This window comes from Prionailurus viverrinus, chromosome E3 (genome assembly GCF_022837055.1).
Source record: "Prionailurus viverrinus isolate Anna chromosome E3, UM_Priviv_1.0, whole genome shotgun sequence".
Classification (NCBI taxonomy): domain Eukaryota; kingdom Metazoa; phylum Chordata; class Mammalia; order Carnivora; family Felidae; genus Prionailurus; species Prionailurus viverrinus.
Window position 1 is genome coordinate 391,808 of NC_062576.1, and position 16,994 is coordinate 408,801.

At 42.7% G+C, this 16,994-nt stretch overlaps 1 pseudogene; it reads right to left on the reverse strand.

The window, feature by feature from the left end:
- Window positions 1–218: 218 nt before the first annotated feature.
- Window positions 219–4,303, reverse strand: LOC125154105 (small nuclear ribonucleoprotein Sm D1-like; annotated as a pseudogene).
- Window positions 4,304–16,994: the final 12,691 nt, after the last annotated feature.

The window sequence follows — 16,994 nt, forward strand, 5'->3', positions numbered from 1 at the left end:
CAGAATGGAGTCAAAGTAAAATAAAATGCATATTCAGTGCATGTGAAATAGGTACATATTCTACATACATTCATACAAAAACTTTAGTTCAAAAATTAAAAGTCTGATCTAAAATGAAATCAGTCTGTAATTGCCTAGTAGAAATGCTTAGCTCCTACTATGTAAATATCATGAATCTATATGAACTATTAAAATTTGACAGTCAGTAGACAACTGTGTCCTACATTTATGTTTATTAAAAACTGACATAAACAAACAAAGCCTGTACAAAAAATATTCCAAATCACGTATCACTTTGAAATAGTAATCTTGAGAGACATTATCGCCTAGGACCCCCTCTTCCTCTACCCCAACCACGTCCTCTTCCTCGGCCTCGGCCTCTTCCTGCAACAGCTTCCCTTTTCTTAGATTTCACCTTCGGTTCTACATCCACAAGTAGTGTATCCAGAGGTAAGCTGTCTGGCAGTATAAAATATCGAATGTTATTTCCTCGAATACTCAGTGTTTCCAGTTATACTGGTTCTCTATCCTTCAAAGTCATTTTCACTGCTTTAAGATGTGTATTCGTGCTGACATCTACATCTGTGATTGCTCCATGGACCTGTGTTCCATTCTTTAATTCAATGGTTACGGTTTCATGACTCAATTTCATCAAAAATCTTACGAGCTTCATCCTAGTCGTGCCAGCACTCTTTCAGTCGGATAGCGCACAAAACGCGACCACCCAAGTCCAAAAAGCCTAGGAGTATGACCGTGACCGTCTGTTTTTGATGATCATTTGTGTGGAGATATCTTAATTGAAACTGTGAGAAGGGTGAGTGGACATTTCACAGACATTTTGAAGATGCATTCTGTGTTCAATGTCTTCTTTTTATTATGCCCTTAGAAACAAATATTACCTTTGTTTCACAGATAACACAGCTCAGGCTCTGTGTAGGTCCCAGTGAGAATTGGTATTCTGGCTGAGACAGCAGAAACACAGGTAAATCCTCGGGATATTGTGAGAAAAGTTTAAGGAGATAGATGCAAAGCTGTAGTCAGGGTGATGTCAGGGGTCCAGCAGGGGTGGCATCTGGCCAGCCCTGAATTGTAGGTTGACCGAGGCTGAAGGCTAATGCAGGCTCTCAGCTGATCTAGATCCTGTCTTCACTTTTAGTCTCACTGAGGGATGTGAACTTAGGCAGACAAGGATTTCCTTAAGACCAAGCTAAATTTCCTATATGTCGAGGGCACTTTCTCACCCATAAATATCCAGAACCTTCAGACAACACAGGGAGACACCTTTTTAGATGATCACCTAGGTGCACTTTGACAAAAATGACATTTCGGGGATGAACCCTGCACTGTGCACTGAGAGTGATCCCACATAGCAGCTCCGTGTGGAACTCATGCTCCCTGCTCAGGCTGTGGTCAGGAATGGCCTGAAACTGCATCTCACTGACCCCAAGACTCTCCCCTCTTCACCTCCTCAAACTCTGCTTACTGTCCTCAATTTCCCTTCTATTCCTGTGTGATTCAGGTTTCCCCCATTCCTTCACTGGTGCTTCCAGGTGGTGAACACAAGGTCTGTGTTATATAATGCATGTGCCCCATTTCACACAGGACACCTGAGGCACCTACACTTAGGGGTGCATCTCATCCTTCACAGAACTCAATACATTGTGTCTGTAAAGTGTGCACAACTACTCACGATACATCTGCCTTTGTGTAAAAATCCTCTTTCTTTTTGACAAGAGAAACCTATAGCTGACCTCATTACATGGAAAATGACACAGCACATTGTACATACATCCTGAGAAGCTTGAGATATGTTACACTGTCCTCAGGCAGGTTTGCAATTGAATTGCCAAGCCCTAACAACCATTTCCACGACATTCCCACCAAGCCTTTCCCGAAAAAGATGAATATGCTTTACAAGTCCCTCATCCACTTCAGGTCATCTTACCAAATGGAGGAGGTGGGGGGGGTGGTCATAGCCCATGACTGGTGATGAAGGATGTTCCATAGGGTAGGACATGCAAAGCAGTCGTGGGTAAGGACCAGGCTCTCTTATATACATAATGACCCACAGAACATAAATTAAAGGTACAATGTTTACAAGGCTGTGTCATCCCCCTCTTTCCGAATAGTAGGATTAGCATTCTCATTTTTTCAGTAGACCATTTAGATGCTGAGCCTTAAGAGAGAAGTTTGGAATTCAGTTTTGAGAGTAGACAGCCATCCAAGAAAGCCTTGTAATTGGCTCTTAGTTTTAGGTTGTGAGAGATTGTGGATGCCTTCAGTCTGCCTGGGTCCAGATGTGGGCCTTGTTCTGAGAACAGCTGAGCTAAATACCTAACCTGAGTTTGAGCAAACTGCAGTTTTTATTTGGAGACTTTATGGGCTTAAGTTGTAAAACAAAAAGTTTTCCCAGAAGGGTGCTGTCTTCGTGTGAAGAGGCATGAGCAGGGAAGCAGAGAAACAAATCATCTACACATTGTAACAAAGTAGAGCCTGCAAAACACTTTCCATCATCCAAATCAGCCTTTAAGGTTTGTGGGAAACATGAAGCACTCTGTGAAACCCAGGGAGGTTGCAGTCCAGATGTATTGTCATTCATTCCCTGCAACTGAAGGCAAAAAGATACCGGCTATCCTTATAAACTGGAATGCTAAAAACTACACCACATAGGTCAAGTACATTGAAAACTTTGCTTTCAATGGGAGTCGATGTAGGTAGAGTGTGAAGTTTGGGAAACAGGGGATGTCGAGGGATTACAGTGCTATTTATTTCTCGGAGGTCTTGGACAAAATAATATCCTCAGCAGTTGGGTTTTCTCACAGGTATAATAGAGGTGTTATATGGACTACTGCAGGGGATTATGAGGTCATGAGCCTTGTAACATTCTATTATGGTGTTGATGCATTGAAGGCCTTCTTAAATTACAGGACATTGATGAATTCTAGGGAGAAGTTTTGCAGGATCGATTTGAATCTTGACGGGGGGTACACGGTGGATTCTGTAAGATCAGTTGAAGATTTTGCCCATAACGAGGATGGGAGCTGATCCAATAGGAATAAATGATCAGTACCTCCAGACTCAGCTATAGTACCGGCACAGACACGGCACAGAAAAGGTGCCAAAGGATCCTGTTATCCCTTTTTGCTATTTTGGTTACTGCTGTCAAATTCTAGAATTATTTTTCCCTTTTGGGCAAAAGAAATTCCAGCATGGTATTTTTCTAAGAAATCTCAGTCCAGGTAATCAATACGGGTCAAAGAACTAAGGAGAATAGGGTGTATATCTCTCAAAGGGCCTTGATCAAAGCGAATAGGTTCAGAGGTAGGAACGTGTTGAAATCTAATAGATCCCCCCTAATTGAGCTGTTTTTGTACCCCGAGGCTAAGGCTGCTTTATAGCGCTCGGGTTAGTTGCAGCTTCAGTAAAGACAGAGATACATTCATTCCCAATCTGGAGAGTAGTTTCGCCAAAGAGATTAAGACGGAGGCTTGGGAAGGGCTCCGTGTTTCCTTGGAATCCCATCTTTGGGAATTGGGAGGACATTGAAAAGGTTGGAAAGAGGGCTGCAGGGCCTTTAAGCTCTTAAATGTATAACCATCTTTTTTCAATGTCCTAGTTCTTGCAGTCACCGCAGGAACTAGACTTCTAGTTTCGGGGGGTCTTTATTTGCTGGAGTTGAGCATTGAAAATTTAACAGTCTTTCCACTAGAGGACTCATCTTGGGTCTGAGCAAAGTGATTTTCCAGGTTAATTAAACCTGGAGTGGACATAGTTTCCCATTCTATTCTTGGTCCTTTTAACTAAAAGGGAAAGGTCCCAGACTAGCACATTAATAAACATAGATCTAAAGGAGGAGCAGAGTTAATTAAAGACAATTTAGAGTCAAAGGTGATAATCATGAACAGATTCATGAGGCGTTTTTGGTATAAGACTGAACTTTCTTTCAACCTTCAGGCTTAGGAAAAGCCGTTAAAATTGTTCAGTGGAGGGGCATCTGGGTGGCTCAGTCGGTTAAGCTCTTTATCTTGTTGAGGTCCCAATAGTCCATTTTTGCTTTTATTTCCCTTGCCTCCAGAGACATGTCAAGTTAGTAGTTGCTGTGGCCAAGGTCAAAGAGGTTTTTGCCAGCTTTCTCCTCTAGGATTGTGATGGCTTCCTGCGTTACGTTTAGGTCTTCCATCCGTTCTGAGTTTGCTTTTGTGTATGGTGTAAGAAAGTGGTCCAGTTTTATCCTTTGCATGTCACTCTCCAGTTTTCCCAGCACCATTTGCTGGAGAGACTTTTTTCCATTGGATATTCTTTCCTTCTTTGTCAAAGATTAGTTGGCCATACGTTTGTGTGTCCGTTTCTGGGTTCTCTATTTGTTTCCGTTGATCTATGTATCTGCTTTTGTGCCAGTACCATAATGTGTTGATGATTACAGCTTTGTGATACATCCTTAGGTCCGGAATTGTGGTACCTCCATTCTCCTTTCTTTGTCAGGATTGCTTCGGCTATTTGGGGTCTTTTCTGGTTCCATATAAATTTTAGGGATTTTGTTGTAGCTCTATGAAGAATGCTGGAGTTATTTTGATAGGGATCACATTGAATATGTAGATTCCTTTGGGTAGTGTCAACACTTTAACAATATTTGTTCTTCCAATCCATGAGCATGGAATATTTTTCCATTTTTTGGTGTCTTCTCCAATTTCTTTCATAAGCTTTCTATAGTTTTCAGTGTATGGATTTTTCACCCCGTGGTTAGTTTTATCCCTAGATATTTTATGGTTTTTGGTGCAATTGTAAACGGAATCAATTCCTTGATTCTCTTTCTGCTGCTTCTTTACTGGTGTATAGGAATCCAACCGATTTCTGTGCATTGATTTTATATTCTGCGACTTTGCTGAATTCATGGATCAGTTCTAGCAGTGTTTTTGGTGGAATCTTTTGGATTTTCCACAAAGAATATCTTATCAACTGCAAAGACTGAAATTTTGACTTCCTCCTCGCCAATTTGGCTGCCTTTTATTTCTTTGTGTTGTCTGATTGCTGAGGCTAGGATTTCCAACACTAGGCCATGTGGTGAGCATGGACATCCTTGTCAGGTTCCTGACCTTAAGGGGAAAGGTCTCAGTTTTTCTGCATTGAGTGTGATATTAGAAGTGGGTCTTTTGTATCTAGCTTTCATGATCTTGAGGTATGATCCTTCTATGCCTCCTTTCTTGAGGGTTTTTATCAAGAGAGGATGCTGTATTTTGTCAGATTCATTCTCTGCATCTATTGAGAGGATCAAGTGGTTCTTTTTCTTTCTTTTATTAATTTTATGTATCATATAGGTTGATTTGCAGATATTGAACCAGCCTTGCATCCCAGGCATAAATCCCACTTTGTCGTTGTGAATAATTCTTTTAATGTATTGTTGGATATGCTTGGCTAGTATCTTGTTGAGAATTTTTGCATCCATGTTAATCAGGGAAATTGGTCTGTAGTTCTTTTAAGTGGGGTCTTTGTCTGGTTTTGGAATCAAGGTAATGCTGGCCTCAGAGAATGAGTTTAGTAGCTTGTCCTCCATTTTTATTTTTTGGGAAAGCTTCAAAAGATTAGGTGTTAACTCTTCTTTAAATGTTTGGTAGAGTTCCCCTGGAAAGCCATCTGGCGGCCCTGGACTCTTGGTTTTGGGAGATTTTTGATTAATAATCCACTTTCTTTACTGGTGATGGGTCTATAAAAATGTTCTATTTCTTCCTGTTTCACTTTTGGTAGCTTATATGTTTCTGGTAATTTCTCCATTTCTTCTAGATTTCCCAATTAAATGGCATATAATTACTCATCATATTCTCTTAAGATTGTTGTGTTTTTTTTTTTTTTTATTTCTGCAGTGTTGTGATCTCTTCTCTTTCATTCTTAACTGTATTTATTTGGGTCCTTTCCTTTTTTTGTTGTCATAAATCTGGCTAGGTTTTTATCAATTTTGTTGCTTCTTTCAAGGAACCAGCTCCTGGTTTTACTGATCAGTTCTGTTTTCTTGACTTTGGTATCATTGGTTTCTGCTCAAATCTCTATTTTTTCCCTTCTTCTACCTGTTTCCGGCTTTATTTTCTGTTCTTTCTCCAACTCTTTAATGTGTAAGGTTAGGTTGTGTATTTGAGACCTTCCTTCTTTAGGAAGGCCTGGATTTCTATATACTTCCCTCTTATGACTGTCTTTGCTGCATCCCAGAGGTTTCAGATTGTTGTATTATCATTTTCATTGGCTTCCGTGTACGTTTTAATTTCCTCCTTAATTTCTTGGTTAGCCCATTCATTCTTTAGTAGGATGTTCTTTACTTTCAAAGTTTCTGTGGGGTTTCCAACTTTTATCTTATGGTTGATTTTGAGATTCATGACATTGTGATCTGGAACTATGCATGGTATGATATTGATCCTTTTATACTTGTTGAGAGCTGATTTGTGACCCAGTAAAGTAATCCATTCTGGAGAATATTCCATGTACACTGAAGAAGAATGTGTATTCTTCTCCTTTAGGAAGAAATGTTCTGAATATGTCTGTTAAGTCCATCTGGTCCAGTGTGTCATTCAAAGCCATTGTTTCCATGTTGATTTTCTACTTAGATGATCTGTCCATTGTTGTAACTGGGGAGTTGAAGTCCCCTACTATTATGGTATTATTATCAAAAAGTGTCTTTGTGTTTGTGATTAATTGATTTATATATTTGGGTGCTCTCACGTTGGGGGTTTAAATGTTTACATTTGTTAGCTCTTCTTGGTGGGTAGTCCTCTTAATTGTGATATAATGCCCTTCTTCATCTCTTTGCACAGTCTTTATTTTAAAATCTAGTTTGTCTGATACCAGTATGGCTACTCGCTGTTTCTTTTGGCGACCATCAGCATGATAGATCCCCTTACTTTCTATCTGAAGGTGTTCTCAATCCCCTTACTTTCAATCTGAAGGTGTCTTTAGGTCTAAAATGGGTCTCTTGTAAACAGCCTATACAGAGATTTTATTTTCTTATCTGTTCTCATACCCTACGTCTTTTGATTGGAGCGTTTAGTCCATTGACATTTAGAGTGAGTACTGAAAGATATAAATTTATTGCATTGTGTTGCCTGTAGAGTTGGAGTTTCTGATAGTGGTCTCTGGTCCTTTCTAGTTTTTGTTGCTTTTGGTCTTTCTGTTTCATCTTTTCTCCCCTCAGAGAGCCCCCTTAACGTTTCTTGCAAGGCTGGTTTAGTGGTCACAAACTCCTTTAGTTTTTGTTTGTCTGGAAAACCCTTTATTTCTCCCTTATCTTGAATGACAGCCTTGCTGGAAAAAGAATTCTTGGCTGCATATTTTTCCGATTCAGCACAGTGAATATATTCTGCCACTCTTTTCTGGCCTGCCAAGTTTCTGTTTACAGGTCTGCTGTCAACCTGACCTGTCTTCCCTTGTAGATTAAGGACTTTTTTTTCCCTTGCTGCTTTCATATTTCTTTCCTTTCCTGAATTTGACTATGATATGCCTTTTTGATGGTCGGTTTTTGTTGACTCTAATGGGAGTTCTCTGTGCTCCTTGGATGGTGATGTCTTTGTCCGTCCCAGATTAGAAAAGTTTTCCCCTACAATTTGCTCACATAAACCTTCTGCCCCTTTTTCTCTCTTTTCATCTTCTGGGACTCCTGTGATTCAGATGTCATCCCTTTTTTTCTAAGACTGATTTCTCTACTTCTTGCATTATGCTCTTTTGCCTTTGTTTCCCTATTTTTTCATGCTTACTTATTATCCATAATTTTGTCTTCCGTAATGCTGATTCACAACTCCGCTTAGTCCACTTTTTCCACCATGGCATCCATTCAAGATTGCATCTTGGTTATAGTAGTTTTAATTTCATCCTAACTAGATTTTACTTCCTTTATCTCCACAGGAAGGAAAATGGATTCTATGCTTTTCTCAGCCTGTGCTAGTATTCTTATTATTGTGGTTCTAAATTCTAGTTCAGACATCTTACCACATCTTTGTTGAATAAGCCCCTGGCTGCCATTTCTTCCTGTTATTTCTTTTAGTTTGAATTCCTTCACTTTGTCATTTTGGAGGAAGTAAAAACATTAATAAAATAAAAATTAAATTAAAAAATTAAAAACAAAAAAAAATCAAGTAAAGGTAGCTATATCCTACGTGTGTTTCAGTCTGGTGGTTGAAAGAAGTTTGATAGAATAGAGGAATAAAGGAAATAAGTGAAAAAAAATTTAAAAAAGTAACAAAAAGTTTAAAAATTTAAAATAAATATATACAACAAAATAGAATAAAATTAAATGAAGAAATTAAATAGAATAAAAATATTTACCAAAAAAATTTTTAAAACATGGTAAAACTAATTTTTTTTAAAAAGGAAAATAAAAATATTTTTTTCCTTTCTGTATGCAAGAAAAAGAAAAGAAAGGTGGAAAAGGAAAAAAAATCGAACACATGAACCAGCAGACAGAATGAAATCTGCACCAAGTTACATTCAGTTTCCCCTAGAACTCCAACTATGAAGCACTCTGTAATCCATACTCTAAGCAGGCAGAGACATTTGTGGTCATCCTCTAGGGCATGTGCTTAGAGGGCACAGTTGAGCAGGGCTTGATATAATGGCTCCATTTTCCACTGGGTGGTGCTGCTTTGCTTACTGGGCTGGATTATTGTGGCATGTGAGCACGTGCATGCACATGCATGAGACAGGTGAAACTGGCATCACCCAGCTTCCTAGTTTCTGGCACAGGAACCCTGTGCTCTCACCCACCCGCAGTCAGGTACTCCTCCTTTGTCTCTGGCTTCCATCCACTCCCCACTTCTACACTGTCCATGTCCAAGCAGTCAGCCTGCCAGGTGGCACCTTTCTCTATCCAATTTTATCTCAGATGGGGTTGTGTTTCCAAACCCCTCACTTCTGAGAACTCTGCTGCTTGGACCCACTCCGACCATCTGGGGAAGGGTCTCACTGAGCAATGGCTGGATGCTAGCTTACCCCAGAAAATGTTCATGTGATCCTTGTAGTGGCAAAGGTTCAGAGATTATGGCAAATTACAACACATAGATGGCACCAGGTTTCACTCCACTCTGGCATCTTTGTTCTAATACCAGGAAATACGGCTGCTCTCCAGGGTCCGCTGGGACCTTTGCCTGTGGGGAGGCTGTATGGCCTCTACCAAATGCCCTCCAAGCAGGGGAACCACTTCTCCACATGTGGCCCACAGACCCCTCAGGCCTCACTCTCTGCTATTGGGGATTCACCCATCCCACCAGAGCACCGCCAGGTATTGAGCTCTGGAATTTCCAACTCTGTGCTCCCCTGTTTATAGAGTCCTAATGGTATTGAAACCCTCTCCTTTCTCCCCATCAATGCGGAGATTTCTGTTTGGGGAACAGATTTCTTGTTCAGTCCCTTATGGGTGTTTCCACTCTTTCTCTCAAGCAGCTTTCAGGGGAGTGTTTTTCCTGTTTTTTCCCAATGCACCACACTCTCCCCCAGTTTCTCTGTCCTCTCTCCCCCAAAACAGCTCCTTACCATCTGCGGCTTCTCTCTCCCCCACATAACCTCTCTGCACCACGTACCTGCCAAGTCCTGTGGCTCAAATAATGCACACTGTTGTGTTAATCCTCAGATCAATTTCCTAAGTTTGCAAAAATGGTTTGGTGCTGATCTTGCTGCATTTCAAGGATGAGAGAAGCTGAGACCTTCCATGCTACTCTGCCATCTTGGCCCCACCCCGAGAAGTTTCTGTTTCTCTAAATCTAGTTCAGGATGTTACCAGTGGGAGAGTTTTATGCAATATTTGGCCTAGCCCTCAGCAACAAGCATGTGAGTCAACTGATAAAAATCTGAGAAACCAGGTTGGTAAATTGGAATGAATATGTTAAGTTGTTCAGCAAATGTATCATGGTCTTCAGTCACTTTAGGGTATGCTCTAACTCTGGCTTGAAATTCAGCTTTAGTCTTATGCACATAAAATACTTGGGGTCTGTTTATTTTGATGAATTCCCAATAGCTTATTTTTGCTTTTGATTCCTTTGCCTTAGGAGATGTATCTAGAAAATTGTTGCTGTAACTGATGTCAGAGAAATGACTGCCTGTATTTTCTTCTAGGATTTGTATGGATTTATGTCTTTAATCAGTTTTGAGTTTATTTTTGTGTATGGTGTTAGAAAGTAGTCCAGTTTAATTATTTTATATGTAGCTGTCTAGTTTCCCCAGCAGAAGTTATTAAAAAGGCTTTCTTTTCCCTATTGTATATCCTTGTCTCCTTAGTCATAGATTGGCCATCTACCTGTGGGTTTATTTCTGGGTGCACTATTCTGTTCCATTGATCTATGTGTCTGTTTTTGATTTAGTACCATCCTGCTTTGATTACTACAGCTTTATAGTATATCTTCAAATCTGGATTGTGCTATCTCCAGCTTTCTTCTTCTTTCTCATTATTGCTTTGGCTACTTGGGGTTTTCTGTGGTTCCATACGTATTTTAGGATTATTCTAGTTTTGCACAAAAATCCTTTTGCTACTTTGATAGGGGTTGCATTGAATCTGTAGATTGCTTTGGGTAATATGGATGTCCCAACAATGCTCATTATTCCAATCCATGAGCAGGGAATATCATTCCATTTGTGTTATCTGTGATTTCATCAGTGTTTTATAGTTTTCAGAATGCATGTCTTTCACCTCTCATAAAGAACTTTTGCACTACAAAGGATACCATCAAAACAAAACACAACCTACTAAATGGGAGAAGGTATTTGCAAATGATACTGTGATAGGAGTTAATATCTAAAATATAAAAAGAACTCCTACAATTCAACACCAAAAAACAACCCAATTAAGAAATGGACAGAGGACCTGAAAAGACACTTTTCCAAAGAAGTCATACTGATGGCCAACAGACACATGAAAAGATCACATGCTCAATATCATTCATCAACAGGGAAATGCAAATCAAAACTGCATTGATACCACCTCAAACCTGTTAGAATGGCTAAAATCAGTAACACAGAAAACAAGTGTTGGTGAGGATGTGGAGAAAGGAGAACCTCATACACTGTTGTTGGGAATTTAAGTTGTTACAGCCGCTGGGGAAAACAGTATGGTATTTACACACAAAATTAATAACACAAATACCACATGACCCAATAGTACCCCTCTTGATATTTACTCAAGGAAAAGGAAAACACTAACTAGAAAAGATACACACCGTTATGTTTATTGCAGCACTATTTACAATAGCCAAGATATGGAAGCAACCTTAGTGCCCATTAGTAGACAAAAGGATAAGGGAAAATGCATACGTACATGATGGAATAATATGCAGCTTTAAAAAGCATGAGATCATGCCATCTGAGACAACATAGAAGGACCTGCAGGGCATTATACGGAGTGAAATAAGTCATGCTGAGAAAGACAAATACCATATGATTCCACTCATATATAGAATCTAAAATGATGAATAATAAGCAGAATCAGAACTATAAATACAAAGAATAAAATGATGGTTGCCAGATGGCTGGGGGTCAAAAATGGAAGAAGGGGAGAAGGAGATACAGGCCTCCATTTGTGAATGGAGTAAGTCATGGGAATAAAAAGCAGAGCATAAGGAATACTTATTATGATATTAATATAATATGTAATATAATATATAATAATGTGATACTGTAATTGTGATGTAATGAGATAGGTGGTAGCTATGAGGTAGAGTCCCTCCCTAAGGAATGTGGTAGAGGGCTTCTCAGAACAAAGGAAGGCAATATGGCCCCATGAACTCCCACACACATATGCATAGCTCTGACATAACTTTGTAGCTTGGACTGGTTCCAATCAGACTATATGTGTCAGCACATAAGTAGAAATTGCATAAAAGGCTACACCCCGCTGTACTCGGGGTTCAGTTTTTCGAGTATGAACCCACTGAGCCTGGGCAAGCACGACACAAAAAATTGCTTCCGGGACAAAGAAAGCCTCAGTGTCCTGTCTCTGTGCGAGAATCCTGCTATATTTCTTGGGGGCTTGCTTGCGGGACTCGGGGATGGTGTGTTTCCACCTCCTTTATCGCTGGGGTATGAGCCTTGAATCACCAGGAGAAGTGACCTCGCCTGGTGCCAGCAGACCACTTGATTCTTAGGAGACTAGCCCCTCCCGACCCACTGGGGCAAGGACCCCAGATGTACAACAGAACCTGGTGAGGCCCAGGAATCAGCTCAGGGAGTGCGAGTGGTCAGACTGGTAAAAACCCAGGTTCATTTGGTAGACCTGCCCCTAAGAGTCAAGGGGAGCCTGATCACATCCCAGAGATGCCTGAGTAGTTCCTTAATGAATAAGGAATGAAGCCGCAACTCTAAGGCCCTGGGCACCAGGCAACAGGCTGGAGTCACTCTATGACTGTGTGTGAATGAGATGGACAGTGGAAAGTTTCCGACCAGATGAGGCAGCTAAAGCAAGTGCTGAATCCCAATCCGTGGTTCTCTGGTGACCAATATGGCTTAAGGCGGTGTCAGAATTCTTCGGGAGTCTTATCTGGGTCAGGACTTGATATTGGACCTGCCAATGCTAAGAGGTGCCTGAAATACCTTCTGGAGAATGGAGATTCCTGGTCTCCTGAGGCAGGCATTCAGTCAGTACTATCTTAAAGTTCAATCTATATTTTTAAAGGGAGGTTAAATGGTCAAAATTTCCTAATATAAGCGTTGTAAGTTAGGTGCCAATCTTCTGGCCCATAAAGGGGCTGATAAAAGCAAGTTCTTGCAGACTTGCCCTCTGAGGGCTCTTCTCAGGAAAAGCCACCTGTGAGACCCTCATGCCCTCCTTATCCAGGATTGTCAGAGATGAAAAATCTTCCCCTCGAAAGGAAGACACATTCAATGTGTCTGTTGACTAAAATGCTTCATGGTGAATTTGATCCCATGAAGGTTCCATTTTCGTTGGAGTATCCTAAGCAAATAAAAAGACCTGAGAAAAGGTGCAGACAACCCTGATCAATATATAGAAGTGTTCCAAACCTATCCCAGGGTGTGGGGGAAGAAAAAGACACAGGCCATCCCTAGTAAAGAGGACTCTAACACTCTTTCACTGTTTTTCCTAATAGATTCCAGTTACTGTAACTGTATGTGGGGCCCTCTTGCTCATTCATCCCTGGGTCAATGACTATGGTGATTAGAGCCAACTGTCTCTAGTTAGTCTACCTCAGATTGGAGGCTTTCAGGAATATTCCCAAGCCGCTGACAAAACTCCTTTTAATCGGTGGAAGTTCTCGGTCTTCTCTAGCCCTACACGGACTGCCTAATTCCACTTGTTGGTGGAAAAAACCCTGACATCTGCTCATCTGTTCAAGTTGACAGACTTGAGGACCAGGAGACCTCTCTCTCTGCCCTCTAGGCTTTTATCTGCCTCAGGCTTTTAGGCAGAATCTTGCCTCTTCTGCCTTCCCCCCCTCCTCCTGTATCTGCACCACCTTCAGTGAGGCCTGCATAACTGGATCCTATACCATCCTCAGTGCCTCAGGCACCATTGGTTTCGCCTCCCACCTTCTAATGTCAGGGAGTGAAGAGCATTCCCTTAGGCCACCCAATTCAGATCTCTCCACCAGTTTTCCAGGTAAAAACTGACAATAGGGAACAATTGAGTGTCTTTTAAGTGGGTGCAAGAGAAACTTAATTAGGTATATAAATGTAAGTTTGTTGGCTTAATTAAAAGTAGAGTTATGAGCATTAAATAGAAAACTTTAGGTTTAATAAAGGTCAAATACGCTCATGTTATCTGTGTTGCAATTTGTTAGAAAAAGGTAACTTAAAATGATGGTTAATTCTTTCTCAAAATTTTCATGGATAATTGTGAAGATAGCTTCCAAAGTATTTGGTAACCTGAAATGTTATCAGTTTTGCTAGGATGAAAAATTGAAATTGAATTCATTGGACATCTAGGTCTTTTCCAAACGAGATAAAGTGCTAAAGTGTTGACAATAGTCTTTGGATTCCAAGGCCAGATAAATATATGGGCCAACCTTCGGGTAGGCCTCAGGAAGCCTCTCAGGCAGCCCCCTTCTGCATGGACATCTGGGCTTTGGATATTACATGGTGATATTCCACGTTCCAGGCTGAGTAATCTTGCTCCTCTTCTGGACACCAAGTGTAGGGTTAGCGTTCGAGATAGGGTTAGGGTTCAGTTGAGGGATCTGGTTAGGGTTAGGTCCCAGGAGAGCCCAGCGGCTGAACCCACAGCAGTGCACTTGTCTCCCCGAAGGGCTGAGTGGAGGGCACAAGGGAGGGTGCCGGTCAAGATGAGTCTTTGGGTTCCAAGGCCACACAACTCTATGGGCCACTGGTCAGGTAGGCCTCAGTAATACTCTTGGGCTGCTGCAGCTGGGCCTTGGAAATGACATGGTGATGTTCCAGGTTCTATGCTGAGTGATCCTGCATGGATTTATGACACCAGGCATGTGGTGTTGTCAGAGTTTGGAATTGGGTCCCCGTGGGGAGAGAGCCTTAGCTAGGGTTAGGATTCGGTCCAGGGACGTTGCCAGGGCTGAAGGGACTCCAGTCTCGTGATCTCCCTCGAGAGATAAAGTGAGGGCCCATGCAATGGTGTGGGTCAAGTGTAGGGTTAGGATTGGAGATGGGGTTAGGTTTCGGTTGAGGGTTCTGTGTAGGCTTAGAGTAGGGTTACGGTTAAGTCCCAAGAGGCTCCTGATCCTGAATCCTCAGCAGTGCAGTTTTCTCCCCCAAAGGGCTGAGTGGAGGTTACAAGGGAGGGTGCCAGTCAGGATTAGCCTTTGGGTTTGAAGGCCACACAACTCTATGGGCCATGGTTGGGTGGGCCTCAGGAATCCTCTGGGGCATCTGCAGACGTGCATTGGAACGATATGGTGATGTTCCAGGTTTTATGCCGAGTGATCTTGCACCGCTTCTGGACCCCAGGAGTGTGGGGTTGTCAGACTTTGGTATTGGGTCTGCCTGGGGAGAGAGCCTTAGCTAAGGTTGGGGTTCCATCCAGGGACATCGCCATGGCTGAAGCGACACCAGGCTCGTGATGTTCCTTCAGGGCTTAAGTGAGGGCCCATGTGAAATTGTGGGTCAAGTGTAGGGTTATGTTTTGAGATAGTGTTAGGGTTTGGTTGAGGGTTCTGATTAGGGTTAAGTTTAGTGTTAGGTCCCATGAGACTCCAGACGCTGAACCCACAGCAGTGCATTTGTCTCCCTGAAGGGCTGAGTGGAGAGTACATGGAGTGTGCCAGTCAGGATCAGTTTTTGAGTTCCACACACCAACAGCTATATGGGCCACTGGTCGGGTAGGCCTCAGGAATCCTCTCGGGCAGCTGCAGCAGGGCCTTGGAAACGACATGGTGATGTTCAGGTTCATGCCGAGTAATCCTGCACTGGACCACAAGGGGTGTGGTGTTGTCAGACATTGGTATTTGTTCCCCATGGGGAGAGAACCTTATCTAGCATTAGGGTTTGGTCCAGTGACCTCACCAAGGCCACTGCGACTTCAGTCTCGTGATATCCCTCAAGGCCTCAAGTGAGGGCCCATGTGATGGTGCGGGTCTAGTTTGGGATTAGGTTTTGAGACAGAGTTACGATTCGGTTGAGGATTCTGGTTAGGGTTATGGTTATGGTTAGGGTTAAGGTTAGTATTAGGGTTAGGGTGAGGTCCCAGGAAGCTCCAGGCGCTAAACCCACAGGAGCGCAGTTGTCTTCCCGAAAGGCTGAGTGGAGGACAAATATGAGGGTGTCGGTCAGGATTAGTCTTTGGTTTCCAGGCATACAAATCTATGGGCCAATTTTCGGGCAGGCCTCAGGACCCTCTCAGGCAGCTGAAGCTGGGCCTTGAAAAGAACATGGTGAAGTTCCAGGTTCTATGCTGAGTGATTCTACACTTCTTCGTGACCCCAGGCATGTAGTGTTGTCAGATTTGGTATTGGTTCACCATGGGGAGAGAACCTTAGCTAGGTTTAGGTTTCAGTCCAGGGACGTCGCCAAGGCCGAAGCGAACACAGTCTCTTGATCTCCCTCGAGGTCTGAAGTGAGGGCCCATGCCACGGTGCAGGTCTAGTTTAGGGATAGTTTTCGAGATAATGTTAGGGTTTGGTTAAGGGTTCTCGTTAGGGTTAGGGTTATGTTCCAGGAGGCTCCAGGCACTGAACGCACAGCAGTGTAGTTGTCTCCCAGAAGGGCTAAGTGGAGCAAACGAGGTAGGGTGCCGGTCACCATTAGCCTTTGGGTTCCAAGGCAGGACATCTCTATGGGCAATTGTCGGGTAGGGTCAGGAATCCTCATCAGGCAGCTTCAGCTGGGCCTTGGAAAGGACATGGTGTTGTTCGAGGTTCTATGCCGAGTGATCCTGCACCTTTTCATGACCCCAGGAGCGTGGTGTTGTCAGCCCTTGGTATTGGGTCCCCATGGGGAGACATCTTTACCTAGGATTAGGGTTCCTTACAGGTATGTCCCCAGGGCCGAACCGACTCCAGTCTCGTGATCTCCCTTGTGGGCTGAAGTGAGGGAACATGCGAAGGTGTGGGTCAAGTGTAGGGTTAGTTTTCGAGATGGGGTTAGGTTTCAGTTGAGGGTTCTGTTTAGTGTTAGGGTAGGTTTACGGTTAAGTCCCAGAAGGCTCTAGGTGCTGAAACCACAGGAGTGCAGTTGTCTCCCCGAAGGTTTGAGTTGAGGGCACAATGGAGTGTGCCGGTCAGGATTAGTCTTGGATCCCCAGACCAGACAACTCTATTGGCCAGTGGTTTTGTAGGTCTTAGGTATCCTCAAGGGCAGGTGCAGATGGGCCTTGGAAACACATGGTTATGTTCCAGGTTCTATGCCGAGTGATCCTGCACCTCTTCTGGACCCCAGGCCCATGGTTTTGTCAGACTTTGTTATTGGGACCCATGGGGAGAGAGCTTTACCTAGTGATAGGGTTCGGTCCAGGGATGTCGCCAGGGCTGAGTTGACTCCTGTCTTGTGGTCTCCCTCGAGGTATGAAATGAGGGCCCATGCGATGGTGAGGGTCAAATGTAGGGTTATGGTTC